The following is a 20,584-nucleotide window of genomic DNA, read 5'->3' as shown; positions in this document are numbered from 1 at the left end:
ACCACAATGTTGTGGCGCCATATCAGGAGAAACTTCCGAAAATTAGTAACATGTCCTCTACTAGGTGTGTAACAATAGCGCCCAACTTAACAGGAAGTACCACGTGATGCGACTTCAGCCAGTCATAAACTGCAGACGGTTGCAAGTGAAGAGAATGAGGATGAACACAGAGACTCAGAGCTTTCGTCGTGTGATGGTGACTGCTGACTCGTTGCATCGACTAAATACTCTCACCTTCGCTTTATTTCCCGCCACTCAAACCTTCGTTATGCAGGTATACTAAAACAACTGTTTTCATGTACCTTTATATCGATTGGGAAATGTGTTGTTGTTTAAGACCATTTTACTATCGATATGTGGTAGTGACTTGAGTTGACGTTACTTGAAGCTGTAACGTTCACTCTCTACCACGTTTCTGGCTACTGGTTTAAGACAGATCTTGCTTCCCAGAAATACGATGTTTAGCCCAGTGAACTACCAAGTTTCTGTCAGGCTACGACACACCAGTGTATGTCGTTCTCAAACACTGACCAAGAGACATCATCATTACGTTGGAAGCTGTTAGACTATATAATGGGCTCATCAATAAGGTTAGAAAGAGTTCTAAATACAATACCTCCGGCTTTTGTGTGCTGCGAGGTTCATTTGTTCCAAGAGTGTGCTGAACTATATAAAACTGCGTTGTTGTGTATTTTTTTAATAACAAAAAGTAATGGATTGTTGAGTTCCTGACCGGAGCCTCCAGATTCAAACATTCTGCCCGATATGTATCGTCTGAATAGTTGGACGAAATTAGGACAAAGTGATATGACTCTGTCGGTTTAGTTTTTATAGTTCCCTCACTTTACCAGAAAACCCATTCTTCAGGGATGCAATAGTGACTTAATGGTCTCTGGTGCTCTTTTTCATTTTTCCATATTTGCCGATAGTGTAATCTACGGCTTCACACTATGACTTTGAAGAGTCACAGAATTTGCAACGAATTCCTCTTTTTTCCTGCTCCAATGAAGATCACAGAAAGCAAAAAAGTTGCCAAAAAGAATAGTGTGATAGCATGGTAGTCTTATCTATGTTTAGTATATGATAATATCGTAGTTACCAGAGATTTTCCCTGAATATTAGATGTCCAGTCGTGATTCCAGGCGTAGTGATTTCTAGTGGAAGTTATTTATATTTGTGTTGCTGTTTGATAAGCAGCTCAGCCGCGAGGTGCTTGGACACTGCACGACACACTCTCTTAATGGTACTATCGGATGGTTGTTAGGACAACTCTCTGCACAGGCTCAAGCACATGCGTTGAGTAAAATTACGCCGAATTCAACACTCACCACAATTAGTGAATTAACGGAATAATATTCGAAGTATTTTAGAAAAATTATTTCCACATTGCTTTGCAGAAAGATAATGTACGTAATGATTATTTAGGCCAAGTGGAAACGGTATTACGTGAATATTTAATGTTAAGAAACCCAGTTAATATTTTGGGAGTTATAAACACGCGTATTTCGTACGGTCAGTTTCAACTGTCCACCAAATAAAAGTCTTTCTTTCATCGAGCACCGGTAATATTACTCGACGTGGAATCTCACACCATCTCGAGCGGAAAAGTTGCTATCACTGTATAGAAGTTCTGTTTCAATCACGCTGCTATACCACGATAATTTTAAATACGAGCTGAGCACATTGGATCGCGTCTTACAACAGATAAAACAGGTCTTAATAGTTACTGTTTGGAACAATGAACTGAAGGTAAATATATAAATGGTTATTTTCTCACGTACCCTGAATATCCTCTTCATAACTTTTGTTACTGAAGTTTAACTTTCTTCACCATTTAGTTCTTGAACAGCTATCTCCATCAGCTCTCTTTGTGGAACAACTTTGCTGGGGTTTAAGACTTTGTCCAATTTAATCTCGGAGCACTCTCGTACTTTGTAAGTGTGCGCCATGTAGAGCCTTAATTCACTACACGATAATTTTTAGCTTTCTCAGTAGATTTAATGCCCTTAGTTGCTGCGGTCCTACGCAAAATTTTTTTGTATATTACTGAAAACGCCTTGAAACAGGAGCCCCAAATTAAGGTCGTTCTAGTAACTTGTACTACAAGCTGAAAGAGTGTATGGACATATTGACTAAGTCATACACTTACGAGTAACTATCTTAGGCAATAATTTCGATGATTGTTGAGGCTAACCTGGCAGGTACAGTATAAGGACATTATAGAGTTTTGGGTGTAGCTCTCACTTCTCTCAACGAACACGAGACGCCATTGTTGACTGTGGCTCCCCCAGTGTGTTGCCTGTGTGGCGCGTACTGATGGACTCCGCTAATTTCCAACACTACTATCGTGTTATCTTAAAACATTGAGTCGGGTCGGGGGAGATATTAGGATGATGAAAACTTGTCTTCCAGTCCAGATCCTGCATAACGGTTTAAATGCTTACCACAGTCTATAACCCACCAAGAGGATGTATTTATCATTTCACACATATTTTTTTGGAACAGCTCAGCAATATACGTATCTGAACGTACGAACGTTTTAATAATGGTTCTGATCCACTCGTTTTTTAGTGATATGAATACATAAGGTACTTATGAATCAGAGAATATGAGTAGCGTGAGCAATGCTGGTAACTTGTTTGCACAATGTAGGAAAGAGGAACGCAATGAAATTGTACTTCTTAACTTCACATAAATTTCAAATTCTGCCTCTATAAGTAAATGTTGCTCATTGACTCTGGGGTTAGCTGAATACCACACTATGGATGCAACGGGCAATCACTTATCACTTCTTTCACCTCTGGCAGCGTTTGTCACTGTGAAAAAAGGCCAAGTTACACCGTTATTTGCAGTTCTCATTCAGTTGTAGGTCACTCTGTAACTGCCTGGATAGGCCAATTCAAAGGCAACATATACCACTCGGATCTCTGTAGTGTTAAAACTAACTTTCGAGGTGATGACGGTTTTACCTCTTCTTAAGCAAAATTTAAAAGAATTACTACTTAATAGGTTCACCTAATCTTTCAATTTTCCATCATTCACTTCTGTAGACGGGCGACTAAGCTATCGAATAATATTGTGATTATGCACTGGTGGTTACAACACAATACCAGTCGGTTTAATATCTTATTCCCAAATAATGTGTCCACTTGTATATATTGCTCAGGATTTACAAAAACATGCAAGTAAGCCTACCACTGCCAATTCTGTCTGTAACTGATTACAGGCGACTCTTTTTCCATGGCTCGTAGCAGATATAGTAACCTTTCACGTCATCTTGGCATTGTTCCAGTGCTCGAAAGGTCAACCGCAGAGTCCCACTACGTTTCAGCGAACATTACACGTCTGCTCTGATCCAAAATAAATTTCACTAAAGAGAAATCATTTTACGGGGACGAAAGGCTGTATTAAAGTTTCAGTGGATATAGAAGTGATGTGTTTTCAAAACTCACTGAAGTCTATCTGCTCGATTTAACAATAAATGACGTTACAGAAAGCAGTGAAGTAGTTGAATGAAAATAGAGTGCCTGAGATCACATTACTGTAGTCGAAGAGGAAATCGTGGAGACAGTTCACGATACGGAACCACTGAAAAACTGAATCAGTTTGTGGTCGAACCAGTTACATTTTTAGTGTATGTACTTGGTGTAGAACATATATGTACTTGAATATCGAATTAAACATGTCAGTTTACCCTAAATGATCATCTAACCTCATTTCGTATCGAAAATTTGACATCAACGCTAGATTGCTTGTAGATCTAAGAATACACAAACAACCGCCCTTAACAAAAAAATTCATCGATCTTTTTCAGTTTTTCTCTAGTTATAACTATTTGACTTTTGGGAATGGAAGGTACAAGCAAAATGAAGACCCAGTAACGGTTTCAGGTATTACAGTCACTTTACCTGACATCCACAGTCACTATCTCGAGCAGAAAATATGAACGAATTTAGTTCTTTGATAAAATGAACTAATATATACAGAAGTTAAGTAGAAGATTTATTGCAACTCATAGAGAGACGAAAGGAAACAAGTCTACAAGGGTAGGCATTCGAGACGATTGTCAGTTTCTCCGAATCACTAAAACTTTTCCGGGTCGTCATCGGCCATCGTACCAGCAGCTATTACATATGGCTTTTATTAGGGTAATAAACCGCTTCTGATACCATAAAGAAGCGCTCACATATCGGGAACTTCCATCCAAAAAGGATACTCCTAACGTATCAGGTATACACGTATACAGTAAAATATGTAATTACAGAAAATTCACAGTTTAATATGACAGCAACAGTAAACTAAATTCCTTTGGTCTGTAGGTAACGTATTACAACATGCATGAAATAGAAATTCCCACAGTACGTGCTGAAAGAAACAGAAAAACACAGTTCTTTTAAGTCAAACGAGGGCACGCCGGAAGTATTACATTCGTGATAACCGGTAAAACTTTTTTAATAAAACAAACGTTATCAATAATCTGCATCTTTGTTCTTCATGTCTACATATTTATTTCTCTACATAGTCAATCTGGTGGCCTATACATTTCTCCCAACGAGAGACAAGGCTGTTGATACCGTCACTGTAGAATATTTGACTTCGTTGATGGAACCAAAATGTCGTATGTGCTTCCATTGCTTCATCACTATTAAAGTGATGACCTAGAAGGTGTCCTTTGAGTTTTGGAAGCGGATGAAAGCCGGATGGGACGAAGTCGGTACTGTATGGAGGATGATGGATGACAGTGAACCCAAGGCATCGGATTGTTGCAGATTTCGTAGCACTCGTATGTGTTCTGACGTTGTCAGGCTAACGGAGAGGATCTGCGTGGGTGGACGGCATCTTCGAATCCGAAACTCGATAACAGAATGCTGTTTCTTACACAGGGCGTCATGGCTACATTTCACATCGCCATGTTACACGCTAAATTTCGGATCTCTCTAACGGCAGAGGGCCGCAAATATGTAGACACGAAGAATAACGATGTAGAATGTTGATAAAGTTTTATTTATTTAAAAATCTGCTAGAGTTCACATGAAAAATTCGAAGGCATTACTTTTCAGCACGCACTCGTAAATGACCACAAAAATATTTAGCATAGTGTGCTATGATCGCTAAACCCTTAAGACTCTCACCAAACCGATCTGTACTTTATAAATAATGTAAATGAATAACAATAGCGACACATTCAGCCTCCGTGTCAACTTCGCCAAGAATCAAGAATGATATGTCAGTAGCGACAGAAAGATACACAAAAAGGGGGACTGCATATATGAGGGAAGTAGGAAATATCTTGTAGAAACACCGACAATCTCTTTACATATTACAGTTTCAGAACATAACTAGGGGACCCGTGTGAAACTTTCGCACTTTTATAGTTATGAATAATGACGGAGTTTGTAATAAGTATAGTCGTTGCGATATAGGTAGTTGTGGGAATGCTCCCTTTCTGTCTCAGCAGGTGTCTGAGCTGATGCCACCGTTTTGGAGCGACGCTTCTCACTGATAGCTTATATTATTCTTTATCTTGGCATCATAAAGATGTTATCTATTGTCTATGTCAGTAGTACTTACACCACCCTGTTGTTGACAAAGTTTAATAATTAATGAGCAAATAAAAACACAAAATAAAAAGTAATGAAATGTAATTTACTGATCATGACAATACTTGACTGTCACCAGTTGGTTGTAATTTCTAACTTTAGACCGTAATACTTACATTTTCTCTTGTTGTGGAGAATTTTAATAAGAAATACAAATACAAAATACAAAGAAGCAAACACACGTGAAACGTGTAGGTTAGAAGGTAGTGTTCGCTTCTTACATGTTATATCACTAAGGCCACACCAACCTCCTACTGTATTGTGAGACTTTAATTCCACTTCACACTTTATGAGAGCACGTTAGGCCGTTCTAGCAGTAGGTAAATCATAATTAAAGGCGACAATGAGAAACAACTTTGTAGTTTCGTAAAGTATATTCCTTACATAAGCCTGCTTGTGCGACGATCAGAGATAATGGACTACCGCTGTGGTCACGGTTATCATCTGTGGCAATGCAATAAGTGCTTAAAAAGAAAAAGAAATTAAGTGTTGACGAAAAGACATCTATACCTGAGATATAATATACATGATTTTCAGCTAAACACTGTAAAAGCTAGATTCATCATAACAACTAACGATCAGAGATACAACAATCAGTACTACTTACAAAAAAGAGACGTATTTCCACCAGTGGGTTGTGGTATATTGACAACAAATCAAAGGATGTAAGTCCTCTTTGATCTGATTCATGTGTACATGTTTGTATATGGATACTTGAGTGTATGCCGGATCTTATTATGTTTTTTGTCAACGTTAGCCGTAGCCGGATGTTACAAGAGCGATTTTGTGATACCTGCGAAAAAGAAGTTAAGCGTGTTCCAACCCATCTCCTTTTTTCTGTTCTTTAGTAAACAGCGTAATAGGTTTCACCACATTTCTTCCTGCCAACAGTTTCGTCATCAGCACGATTTTGCACCACCAGAAGACTCCAACGGCTTCTTTAGTAAACAGCGTAGTAGGTTTCACCTCATTTCTTCCTGCCAACAGTTTCGTCGTCACCACGATTTTGCACCACCAGAAGTCTCCAACGGCTGTGGAAACGCTGTTCTTGGATACGGGCGTGCTGTTGAAATGCAACTACACACAGGAGGATAGGCACCTATCAATAAAGATGACTCCATATGTCACAGTCTCACAGCTAACAGTGGTGTACGGTCTCACAGCTAACAGTGGTGTACGGGTTTGTCAACATATTTAACAACTGTTAAATGAGATTCAGTCATAACTGAGTCAGGTATTTGACGCCCATGCAGTCATCATACGCCGATAGTAATTTAAGTATCTATACCGTACCACTACTTCAAGCTAAAACAGGACTATGCGCAACTCATACGGATAAAGAAATGGTCAGAGAAATGTAATACCAATTCCGATTTTCCCCGGGGATGTGAAAGATATTCTCAACAGTCCTGAGAGGGTGAAGAGCTCTTCGACCGTGTCTTCTTACACGGCTCCGGTCTATTGTGACGGTAGCGGATAGTGCTCCCTCATCGGACAAAGCGTTGGGTGTCCTCTCTAAACATGTGTCGCCATTTAGACACTGGTGTGCAGTACTTAGGAGTAAAGTAACTTTCCCATGACGTGTCATTGACAAGAAACACAGCTCGATGAAACTTGGGCCATACAAGGCAATAACAGCTACAGCATGTTATAGAAAGTAAATGAAATAAATAAGCAGTGAGACGAACAGAAATTACGCTTTTCTTCAAAGATAATTATTACACAAGTGCAAAATGGCAATGCACGGAAGGCTAGAGGACAAATGTAAGGATGTAGAGGCATATATCACTAGGGGTAAAATAGATACTGCCTACAGGAATATTAAAGAGACCTTGGGAGGAAAGAGAACCACTTGTATGAATACCAAGAGCTCATATGGAAACCCAGTTCTCAGCAAAGAATGGAAAGCACAAAGGTGGAAGGAGTATATAGAGGGACTGTACAAGGGTGATGTACTCGAGGACATTATTATGGAAATGGAAGAAGATGTAGATGAAGATGAAATGGGAGATATGATACTGCGTGGAGAGTTTGACAGAGCACTAAAAGACCTAAGTCAAAACAAGGCTCCGGGACTAGACAATAATCAATTAAAACTATTGATAGCCTTGGGAGAGCGAACCCTGACAAACCTCTCCCATCTGGTGAGCAAGATGTGTCAGACAGGCGAAATACCCTAAGACTTCAAAAAGAATATAATAATTCCAATCTCAAAGAAATCAGGTGTTGGAAGATGAGAAAATTACCGAACGATCAGTTTAATAAGTCACGGCTGCAAAATACTAACACGAATTCTTTACAGACGAATGGAAAACCTGGTAGAAGCCGACCTCGGGGGAGATCAGTTTGGATTCCGTAGAAGTGTTTGAACACGTGAGGCAATACTGGCCCTACCACTTATCTCAGAAGATAGATTAAGGAAAGGTAAACCTACGTTCACAAAATGGTTCAAATGGCTCTTAGGACTATGGGACTTAACATCTGATGTCATCAGTCCCCTAGAACTTAGAACTACTTAAACCTAACTAACCTAAGGACATCACACACATCCATGCCCGAGGCAGGATTCGAACCTGCGACGTAGCGGTCGCGCGGTTCCAGACTGATGCGCCTGGAACCGCTAGGCCACTCCGGCCGGCGCTAGCGGTTCAAAGCGCCTAAATATTGGTATGGAAGCCTCAGTGGACAGTGACTGGCGTGTTGTGTTAGAGATGGAAAATGCATCGAGAAGTATTAAACTGCAGTTTTATAGAATGGTATGGACTGTGTCATGGAGAACACCACATCAATCATCAGATGAACTGCGAGCACTCTCCGTCTCCATCCACTTTTACCGTGCTGGGCTGATGCTACCTATGACATCACTGTATGATGGTGTGACACTCATGGTGAGATTTGGAGGTCGATCGATTTATCTACAACAGGCAAACGTTACAAACTTGTTTGGCTTGCGGATGGTGCTACTCGTTGTGCTGGTGAGACTGAAAATTGGGCCGCCGTGTGTTCGAAGTGTTCAAACTGTGTATAAAGACATTGTGAACTATGTCCATGTCCGTACATATAGTGTACATGCAGATGGTTTACAACAGTGTATTAATATGTTGTCAAAAGAAGAAGCTAAAGTAGCACCTATCAGTTTGAGAGAAACATTTGCGGAATTTACTGCATGCAAGAAACAGTTGCTCGGGAAATACTGTAAACAATTAATCAGATATTTTTGTTTTTGATGTAATGCAGTCTATGTATTAATGCTTAAATGTAAATAAAATATGTATAATAGCAAATCTTTGTGGTTCTTCTTATTCAACTACCTCGTAATTTTATAATGTAAGGTGTAGCCATTGTAACTCAGTCGGTAAGATGATTGTACTATAGTGGCTACATATATTATTATTATTACAAGCTTTAGTTTTTTCTATAAAAGCCTATTGCACCCCAAAACCTGACGTAGTCAGCATTATGGCCGTATGGGTGAAGCATCAGGACTTTTTTGGAAGTGACTGGTCATGTTTTGGTGCAAAAGAAAACCGGAAGAAGAAGAAGAAGAAGAAGAAGTAGAATAAGAAGAAAGTAACGTAACAATGAAATTGTACGTCCATCCAACTGTGGCAAGACAAATGTTATCATGTCACTACTAACACACCGAGGAGGTGTCCGCTTTGAACATGTATCTGTGGGTGTTGATTGTGTAACATACAAGCAGTCAAATTTCCCCGTCTGGAAAAGTAAATCCTCATACAGTGATCGTATTTGACGATATTGTTGTGGAAAACCAAGACAAAAATCTAAAATATTTCTGTTTTGTTCCTCATACGGGTATTAACATATTTTATTTGAGGCAGACACATTCCACAGTCCTGAAACGGTATGTGAGGGATAAGGCAGATCTCATTGTAGCTTTCAGACAAGTCAATCTAAATCTAAAACACATTTACCAGGCACATGTAGGAACTGACATGTCATTCAGTGAGTTTTTAAAGATATGTGCAGGTTGTTGGAGCCATATGGGTAAGAAGTGAGGGTTTCCTGGCCTTCAGCTACTTAGTTTCAACTACTTTTCAAGGTCACCAAGATACTCACGTCCCAAACAAGCAGATACTCGTAAATAGGAGTATTTTTCTTTTTATTTTTTGGCAAGGTAGAGATAATCTGAAAACAAATATTCTTGTACAAAATTTTTATGTGCTTCTGCATATACGTTTATACACCGAAAACAACTATTTCTTTATTTTTGCTTAGTGGGATTTTAATAACATCCACCTTAATTTTTATCTTATAATTTAAATCTACATTTGACTCCTCTAATTCCTTCTCCAACCAGTAATCTGACAGGTAAAAAGAAGGAATGTTCTCGAATTCCAAAACATATCTCAATTTTTTCCGGTAAACTATGTCTTTTATGACTTTCACCATTAGCTCTGTTCCTCCTAGCAGTTGTTATAGACGAGAGCATTCGGAAGTTTCAACTTTGCTCCTTATTTCTTGCTTAATAGTGTTGTTATAACACTCCACATCTTCCTGGGTGTACGCTACCGGATCTTCTGCTGCACATTTTTGAGGAATTTCCATATAGAACATCATGTTTACTACTTTTGCAAATCAGTGGTCATTAAATGTCGTTATGCCGTCGGCTTTAAGCTCTGCAAATGGTTGTTCCTTGCTAAATGGGCAACATTCTGCGCAGCTCACTTAGGTGTAATGTAGCCGTCCTCTTTAAGAAGATCCAGTGGCGAATAAAGCTTTACAGACAGGTTTTTTCGTTTGTCGCAAATAGCAGCCTGTCTCCACCCACGGACACCTTCTACACAAAATAGCACAACTGGGCTAGGGGTTTACAGTTTAATTGCAAGTACAACCCAATTTAGAATGTATGAGCGGAAGACCAAGTGATCGGAAGTATTAATTATCTACCTGAAAACTCTGGAGAGGTTCTTAACACAGATTCCAACAATGACAATATAAGCATCATACAGAAGTGCTATATTAAAGCAGAAGGAACATATTTCTCCCAACCCAGGGCATTGTTCCCTGCAATACAGTCAGGTACACAGGTAGATATCACCGAATTAGGACTGGTACCCACAAGTCTTAAGGAAAAGAACCAATGTGTCGAACAGACTTACGCCATTCCCCATAAATGAAATTATGCCTTTAAGTGCAGTTAATGTGGTGTGCGTACAAAAAACAAAACTGAAAATGGAACAGATCGCAGTTAAAAACAAAAACTAGAGTACATGGCGAAGACAACTGTGATAAACGAAGAATATTAACTGAACTAGGAAAGGAAGAAGGTATTTGCAAATTGACAGGAAAAGCTTACAGACTGCTTTAAACATAATATGTCGCGAAAACTGGCTACCACTGGGTAATATAAAATAACTGCATTTACTGTTAACAGCAATGTTAAGTGGCCTTATGTTGGAGTTCTGAGCGAAAAAGATGGATGGAAGCACGTTCACTCACTAAAGGACACACGAAAAACCCTGTTTTAAAGCTCTGTTCCCACCTGGATCTGCTTAAAAAGGATGGTTACAATGTATGTGAGCGTTCTGGGCTGGATTTTGTGCATACAGCAACAGAACAACCGTTTGCAGAGCGTAAGACCGATGGCATAGCGATATTTAATGACCACTCATTTGCAAAAGTTGTAAACATAAATTTCTGTACAGAAATTCCGCAGAAATGTGCGGCATAAGAGCTGGCATCGTATATGCAGGATGATTTGGAGTGTTATATCAACAGCATTATATGCAAGAAGGGCCAACAGTGCTTTCTGGTGGTGGTGTTGTGAAGTATATCAGTTGGTCTCTGGACCTCAAGAACAAAACATTGGATACAGCTACTGTCTAGTGCTGGATCAATGGCAACTGAAATTATTTAAATAAACAGTATACCTCACTGTATACAATATAAAGTCTTACTTCCATCCTATCTGGTAGCTCAGCACAGAGTCCTATTCCCACTAATTCCAGATGGGGGAGGGTGGCAAAGGGGAAGAGGGAGGGGGTAGAGGGGAGTGGGGGAGGGCCAACAGCACCCTCTGGTGGTGGTGTTGTGAACTGAGTCAGTTGGCCTCTGGACCTCAAGGTGAACGTACAAAATTTGATACTCCTGCCAATAAATTTGAATTCCCCCTCTAAATTTCAATTTCCCCCCATATCAAGGGGTGGGGGTTGAGGAGGAAGGGGAAGGGAGAAGTGAAGGGAGGGTGGGGAGGAGAGGGGATGGGCAGGGAGGGGAGGGGTGGGTGGAGCAGAGTGGGGAGGGGAGGGGAATGGGACCCACGTGTCGGCTGGAGAAAACTCATAACATCATCAGGGGTTGGGGGATGGGGGAGGAGGGAATGTGAACATGAATGTATGCAAATCGCACTAACAAATGGTATAGAACATTGTATGTCCCACTATTCGTGGTGTCTAACATCACAGTCTTCTCTGGTTTTGACTCGAGCCGAAGAATGGGCTTCTATTTCCCCACGTCTTTGAAAGTGTTCCCAGCAGAGTTAAAGCCATCATAAAGGCGAATAGTTAACATCCCCATATTACTATCAACTAGCATATGTCCTGATACGTTTGATGAGACATTGTATAAAGAGGCAGAGTATTGTCCTAAATCAATACTCTATAAATACTATTACACATCAGAATGGCTCTTTCACTCTCTAGCGGTTTGTCCTGTTTGTTGCACTTCGCTTTGACGTGGCTGATAACTATGAACCAGGAATGCAGAGGTCCTGAGAGTAAGTACCAGGCAGAGCGCGCTGTGAGGAACTGCGAGCGGTCCACTAACGAGCTGCGCAGTCTTCCCTAATAGCCGCGGAATGCATTGCGCCAAATCCCGCCTATCTTGGCGCCGTCAATCGATACTGTAATTCATGAATACTTAATGTGGAAAGGCAGCAGCAATACGTAGGCTTAGCGGCGCCGCTGGCTATACCGTGTCGAAACACGCCAGCTATTCACCCTACATGGCGCCCAATTCAGTCCCAAGTTATTAACCTGCTTCGCAACAAATCAACTATGAGCTTCATAATTTTGGTACAGTTAGCAACCACTCTCTCTACACTCTTTCTGTAGTAAAGTACATTTGCCGGGCAGACGATACGTGGAATAATTACTGTTGTGCGTAATTTTTTACCTCACTAATGAATTCTTACGAGGTTCTGGAAAACGTTTTTAGAACAATTCTTGTTTTTTAAGTAAAACTATAAATGAACTTAGCCCATGAATTTGAGAAGTATGACCAAATGCGCTTTGAGTCCACAGAGATAGAAAACTAAACCAATGACAATGAAGATAAGGAAGCACAGAGAAAAACAAGAGTTAATGTAGGATAGAAAAAACTACTGGCAATACATAGGTATGAGGTAGATTATTGTTTAATGTCGCTTTACGATGAAGTCAATAGAGACTGATTCCTGACCCAGATGGGTGCAAAAGTGCCTGTTTCTGTTTCAAAAGAATTGTGCCTCCATTCGCAACAGCTGATTCTGGGAAACCACGGTATTAACTAAATCTGGACCGCTATCTACATTAAACTACAACCCTTCTGTTCTTGATAGCAATTCAGTGTCGTAATCACCATGCCACCTCCATTAATGTGTAGACAAAATACGTACTCTGTAAATACGAATATCTGAATGGATGCTGCTATATTCAGATTTCTTATTTCCAGGAGAGATTTTGACTTATCCAGAGAATCACTGGCTATACTGTATAACCGAGTTTCATAAAACTACTACAGATTTGAGGAAGTTGATCCAAAGCAGCTAAACTAATACTGTTGTTTAGAGCTTCTCCGGTACATAAATACCGATAAATCTTAGCAGAAAAGCATCCTATCACCATTTGCGCCTAACATGTAATCAGAAATGTGTGTCTCGACTGGTCAGGATATTCATGTGTCACGTGAGATATAATTTTCGATTGATTCTTCGTCTGTAATGTTGCAAAAGTCCAGCAACGTCATCCTCAGGATCCGCGACTCTGCAGACAGCAAGACGTTGAAGCATGCGGGCAAAAAAAGGCCAGAATTCATGTGAGATATTAGGTGTGTTAATGATGTCACATCTGCACCAAATTTCACCACAATTCTTCCCAGCGCCATCGTGGACGTGTCAGATGATTGGAAGGACGTCACACCTCCTCCTACCCACATTTCACCCTTCTTTTGGCGCCTCTGCGATAGATATCAAAACCGAGACACCTGGCGTTGCAGTCACGAAATTTTCCAATGGGTAGCCGAGGAAAACATTTCAGACACACCACCGCTCAGATCTGACATGAAGAGCCCTCAGGAGGTGGCATACAAGACATCAATGAAACGACGCCGTTCCTCAGGATGTATATATTCTCACACATTTCGAGGTCAAAAACTCCACCTAAATTTTGGCGAAAGGGTTGCCTGCCCTCAGGCACTCATAATTTCGAACCTTTGCGAATATTTTGTCGCTGACAACCCAAACAAAATGAAGCAAGAAAAAAAATTGTCGCTTACTACGTTTTCGCTGTTCATGCAGTAAAACTGTCGTATGAAGCATTGTGGTTTAATTTTTTACTTCTTTACTACTAACTCTGTTCGTAATACATCTTGCAGACAGTATTCACACATACCACATAGTGTGCCCGAAAATTATATTGCTCTAAGATACATAGTTAAGGAGATATAGAATCATAAACACTGAGATGTGTGAAAATGAAACAACAGGTCGATATTCGCTCCAGATACATGTAAAATATGTGTGCAAACATACTTGACAAACGCGTACGCGTTCAAATCCACATGTAAAACGCTCATCCGTAACCGGTCGAACGATATCACATCTAAAGTACACACATTAGGACCAATCTGGAAGGAAATACTCTGCGTATAAGAACCACCAGCCTCCTATTGGGGTGGCGCTGCTAACGTGGAGAGGGAAGGGGAGGGGGAAGACAGAGATGGACAGACAGAGTTGGGGGAAGAGGAGATGGATAGAAAGAGGGAAGGAGGAAATGAACAGAGAAAGGGAAAGAGATGAGATGGGAGAGGTGGAGATGGACAGAGAAAAGAAAAAGGAGGAGTTTGACAGACTGAAGATGGAGGAGGTGATATACAGCGAGAGAGGGGAGGTGGAGACGAAGAGGAAGAGGGGGGACGAGTTGGACAGGGATAGGGGGTGGAGATGGGATTATAGGGGTGAGGAGGACAGAAAGGCGAGGAGGAGATGGTGACGTAGCGGGGAGGGGGGGCAAGAGGAAATGTACTACTACAAGACCAGAATAAATACTTCCATGGGCAACGTCGGGTACTCAGCTAGTAACGCATAAGCGAAATCAGACGAATGCTAAAAATATTGAACATTACTTATTTCAAATACTAGAAATTTCCTCAGCCTCATTAATTTTCTGTGAAAGCTTATAACTCAGTCTCAATGTATTTGGACGTCCCCAAAATTAAAGCCGCTGCCGCGCTGGAGTGTTTACATAATGGTTCTTTCTCATGCGGCGTTCTGAAATAATGATATAGAAGAAATCTGGTCGGTCGTTCGTCTTAACAACAGTGCCGTCTGTCACAAAAGGTTCTTTTGAGCGCTTTGTGGCATTAATTTGCGCAGGTCCGCAGTGGGACTTTCTGTTCAGACAACGTTTGCCAAGCGGGAGAAGCCGACAGCAGAGTCGAACAAGGACAAGCGTGGCCACAGACCGCGACTGTCAAGCAAATACGTCTTCCATCGCATTGCAGCTGCAATAGTAAACGACCTACAGCTTAGTTACGACTTTAGTGTTGTGTTGTAAACTTACGTGTACAGTGTGAGGATTTTTTTTTCCTTAGAATTTCTTAGCGTTATCTTTTCTCAGAAACGATTATTTGCTTCTTATCCTTAAAATGAACTCTTATTTGACTTTTTATCTTCCTTTAACTTCCTGTCGATATTGTATATTTTTACTGTGTAACAATAGTTGCTGTTTATTACATTATTACAACTACTTATCTTAACAGAACTCTGTAGATGGCCAAGGTTTCCCAACACGTGTAAATGACAAACCACTGAACGACATGACTGCATATGTGCTGTATCACTCCATACACGCAACTTACAACTTATAATGTGGAGACAATCTCCGTATAACATTTGTTATAGCGTTTACCTTTTGATATCTGGTCTAATAAGATTAAGAGATACAGAATGTGGATGTATAACAGGAAGGGTTATGTAAAGGTGTTGTGCATGGAGATCACGGTCTTCATGATGGAATGTGCCTGAGTTAATCAAACAATCTAACTTTGAGGAAATATGAAACTATATACTATTGAGATATACTATATACTCAGTTGGCGGGCTGCAGCAATTGTGAGAGACGTAATAAAGGAGCGACGACATCGCGACTGAGGGTGTGGTAGGTGATCCCATACTGTCAGTTCCCCTTCAAGGAGCGGCCGAGGTTCAGATTTAACCTGTAAACCCCCCACATGATGCCACTTGAGCTGCAGCAGCTGTTTTTTTTTTAATTCGGCGAACATCTTGGATCCTTAAAGGGGCGTTACCCACTCGTTCATACAAATGACGTAGAAGAGATTAATAAAATTCGTTAGTTTTCCTGAAGTCCCTCGCTCGAGCAGTACGGTACGATGTTAAGGACTGACGAAGCTTCAGCTTCGTTAAAGCTATCCACTAATTCAATAGCAAAAAATAACGATAACAGAGCGGAGGCAACGGGCGCACACTCCATCAACCATATCAAGAAGCACGAGGTGTGAGCATTCAGCATCTATTGTGCCCGAAACATTTTCTCCGGTTGCCTTTCAAGGTTTACAGTAGCCACCACAGCACAGTGGTCAGAAAAGGAAACGGGGATAACGTCAACCGCAAACGTCCTACCACATAAACATCATCGTCATTATCATCATCATCATTTAAGACTGGTTATGCCTTTCAGCGTTCAGTCTGGAGCATAGCCCCCCTTATAAAATTCCTCCATGATCCCCTATTCAGTGCTAACATTGGTGCCTCTTCTGATGTTAAACCTATTACTTCAAAATCATTCTTAACCGAATCCAGGTACCTTCTCCTTGGTCTGCCCCGACTCCTCCTACCCTCTACAGCTGAACCCATGAGTCTCTTGGGTAACCTTGCTTCTCCCATGCGTGTAACATGACCCCACCATCTAAGCCTGTTCGCCCTGACTGCTACATCTATAGAGTTCATTCCCAGTTTTTCTTTGATTTCCTCATTGTGGACACCCTCCTGCCATTGTTCCCATCTACTAGTACCTGCAATCATCCTAGCTACTTTCATATCCGTAACCTCAACCTTGTTGATAAGGTAACCTGAATCCATCCAGCTTTCGCTCCCATACAACAAAGTTGGTCGAAAGATTGAACGGTGCACAGATAACTTAGTCTTGGTACTGACTTCCTTCTTGCAGAGTAGATCGTAGCTGAGCGCTCACTGCATTAGCTTTGCTACACCTCGCTTCCAGTTCTTTCACTACGTTGCCATCCTGTGAGAATATACATCGTAAGTACTTGAAACCGTCCACCTGTTCTAACTTTGTTCCTCCTATTTGGCACTCAATCCGTTTATATTTCTTTCCCACTGACAATACTTTCGTTTTGGAGATGGTAATCATCATACCATAGTCCTTACATTTCTGATCTAGCTCTGAAATATTACTTTGCAAACTTTCAATCGAATCTGCCATCACAACTAAGTCATCCGCATATGCAAGACTGCTTATTTTGTGTTCACATATCTTAATCTCACCCAGCAAATCTATTGTTTTCAACATATGATCCATAAATAATACGAACAACAGTGGAGACAGGTGGCAGCCTTGTCTTACTCCTGAAACTACTCTGAACCATGAACTCAATTTACCGTCAACTCTAACTGCTGCCTGACTATCCATGTAAAGAACTTTAATTGCTTGCAAAAGTTTGCCTCCTATTCCATAATCTCGTAGAACAGACAATAACTTCCTCCTAGGAACCCAGTCATATGCCTTTTCTAGATCTATAAAGCATAGATACAATTCCCTGTTCCACTCATAACACTTCTCCATTATTTGCCGTAAGCTAAAGATCTGGTCCTGACAACCTCTAAGAGGCCTAAACCCACACTGATTTTCATCCAATTGGTCCTCAACTAATACTCGCACTTTCCTTTCAACAATACCTGAGAAGATCTTACCCACAAGGCTGATTAAAGAGATACCTCTGTAGTTGTTACAATCTTTTCTGTTTCCATTTTTAAAGATTGGTGTGATTACTGCTTTTGTCCAGTCTGATGGAACCTGTCCCGACTCCCAGGCCATTTCAATTATCCTGTGTAGCCATTTAAGACCTGACATTCCACTGTATTTGATAAGTTCCGACTTAATTTCACCCTCCCCAGCTGCTTGATTGCACTGCAATCTACTGACCATTTTCTCCACTTCCTCAAATGTGATCCTATTTCGATCATCATTCCTATCCCATTTTACCTCGAAATCTGAAACATTACTGATAGTATTTTCACCTACATTGAGCAACTCTTCAAAATATTCCCTCCATCTGCCCAAGGCATCCACAGGATTCACTAACAGTTTTCCTGACCTGTCCAAAATACTTGTCATTTCCTTCTTACCTCCCTTTCGAAGACTGCTAATTACACTCCAGAATGGTTTTCCAGCAGCTTGACCCATAGTCTCCAACCTGTTTCCAAAGTCTTCCCAAGATTTCTTCTTGGATGCTGCAATTATCTGTTTGGCTTTGTTTCTTTCTTCAACATAACTTTCTCTGTTTACCTGAGTTCTAGGATGTAGCCAGTTTTGATACGCCTTCTTTTTCCTTTTACAGGCTGCCTTGACTGTGCCATTCCACCAAGCTGTTTGCTTCATCCTACTTTTACACACTACTGTTCCAAGACATTCTTTAGCCACTTCTAGTACTGTGTCCCTGTACCTTGTTCATTCCTTTTCCAATGACTGCAATTGACTACATTCAACTAACTGGTACCTTTATGAGATCGCTGTTATGTACTTGTGTCTGATTTCCTTATCCTGAAGTTTCTCCACTCTTATCCTCCTACATATGGACCTGACCTCCTGCACTTTCGGCCTCACAATCCCAATTTCACTGCAGATTAAATAATGATCAGTGTCATCAAAGAATCCCCTGATACACGTGTGTCCCTCACAGCCTTCCTGAATTCCTGATCTGTTATTATATAGTCAATGACAGATCTGGTTCTCCTGCCTTCCCAAGTATACCGGTGAATGTTTTTATGTTTAAAAAATGAGTTTGTGATTACTAAGCCCATACTGGCACAGAAATCCAAGAGTTGCTTCCCGTTCCTGTTGGCCTCCATATCCTCTCCAAATTTACCCATAACCTTTTCATATCCTTCTGTTCGATTTCCAATCCTGGCGTTAAAATCACCCATGAGCAGAACACTGTTCTTGTCCTTTACTCTAACAACTACATCAGTGAGTGCCTCATAAAAACTATCCATCTTATCTTGATGTGTCCCTTCACAATGCGAATATACTGACACAATCCTAACTTTCTTGTAGACACTATCAAATCTATCCACATCAGTCGTTCATTTACATATCTTATTGCAACTACGCTGGGTTCCATTTCTTTCCTGATGTAAAGCCCTACACACCATTGTGCTATTCCTGCTTTGACTCCTGACAGGTAGACCATGTATTCTCCTACTTCCTCTTCTTTCTCACCCCTTAGCAGAATGTCACTAACAGCTAAAATGTCCAGCCCCATCTTACTTGCAGCCTCTGCCAGCTCTATCTTCTTCCCAGAATAGCCCCCATTGATATTAATAGCTCCCCATCTCATTACCATTTGTGTGCCGAGTCGTATCTTAGGAGTCCCTGGTTTGTCAGTTAGAGGTGGGACTCCGTCACCTCCAAAGGTCCGAGGCATTTTGCTCTGATTGTTTTCAGCATCATATTTAAAGTTCCAGGGAAGCAGGTTGCTAGCCTTACTTGCCCCGATTCCCATTGGATTTTACCCCTAACGGCTAAGGGACTAACCGGTGGATTTGGTAGTCTTTGCCGTATGAGCACAGAGGTGAGCACGACTCAGAATATGTCCGAGATGCCCAGCCTTATTCCAAAGTAACTGGTATCCCGACTGTCGGGACCACTTACTTGCCCACTCATACGTTGCCCGTGGTTCATGAACTAGGACATGATTACAGGAACCCACACCATGAACCACATAAACAATCAGATAAATAAAACCTGTCGATGTGACTAAAATAGATGGCAGAAAAGAACGTGTATGTAACCAAGGTGGGACAGTTCTGTTCCCATACCTCACGAAAACGCCTCAAATGAACCAGTTCACTAAATTCTTGATACAAAATATAATTTGGGTACTGATCGCAAGGCACTATAAAAATCGTCACCTAACATGAGACACCGAGGACTGTTGGACAACAGATAGACAACCACCTATTTGTAAAACCGCGATAGCGTTGCTGTGTGATCCAAACCAGACGGTGCACATAAAGCAGTCAAGGCGAGGTCAAAAATACGACACCCTATCCTCCTACCAGTATCAATTATTGGCAATGGGAATACCCTTACGAAAGAAAAGGGCGTAACCAATCACACATTCAGAAGCCACAATGAAAACAGTAAGAAATCCAGGGAGAGAAAAACTGGGGAATAAAACGTCCTGTAAAAGTACAATATCAGCGCAGGAATCATCAATAAACTGACGTAACGAACCCAAAGGAAAATCTCGTTAAATTATATTATTATTTGGCGTAATAAAGGTGTAAGCTTGAGTCATCAATTAGAATAAGAACAGGTGAAAACGGCTACAAAATATGTATCTTTTAAAATCCCTCGAACGTCACAGTTCATCGCCGCATCCTTAGACGAACGTGAGGAAAGGAGGCTAGTGCCGCGTCCTGCCGAAACTTAATGCTTCGGTTTTTCTATGCATCCGCACGATCCGGCTGGATTCGTTGTTTACGCTGGCCGTGTGGAAAG

The sequence above is a fragment of the Schistocerca cancellata genome, chromosome 4, assembly GCF_023864275.1.
Source record: "Schistocerca cancellata isolate TAMUIC-IGC-003103 chromosome 4, iqSchCanc2.1, whole genome shotgun sequence".
Taxonomy (NCBI): domain Eukaryota; kingdom Metazoa; phylum Arthropoda; class Insecta; order Orthoptera; family Acrididae; genus Schistocerca; species Schistocerca cancellata.
This window is presented reverse-complemented; position numbering follows the sequence as displayed.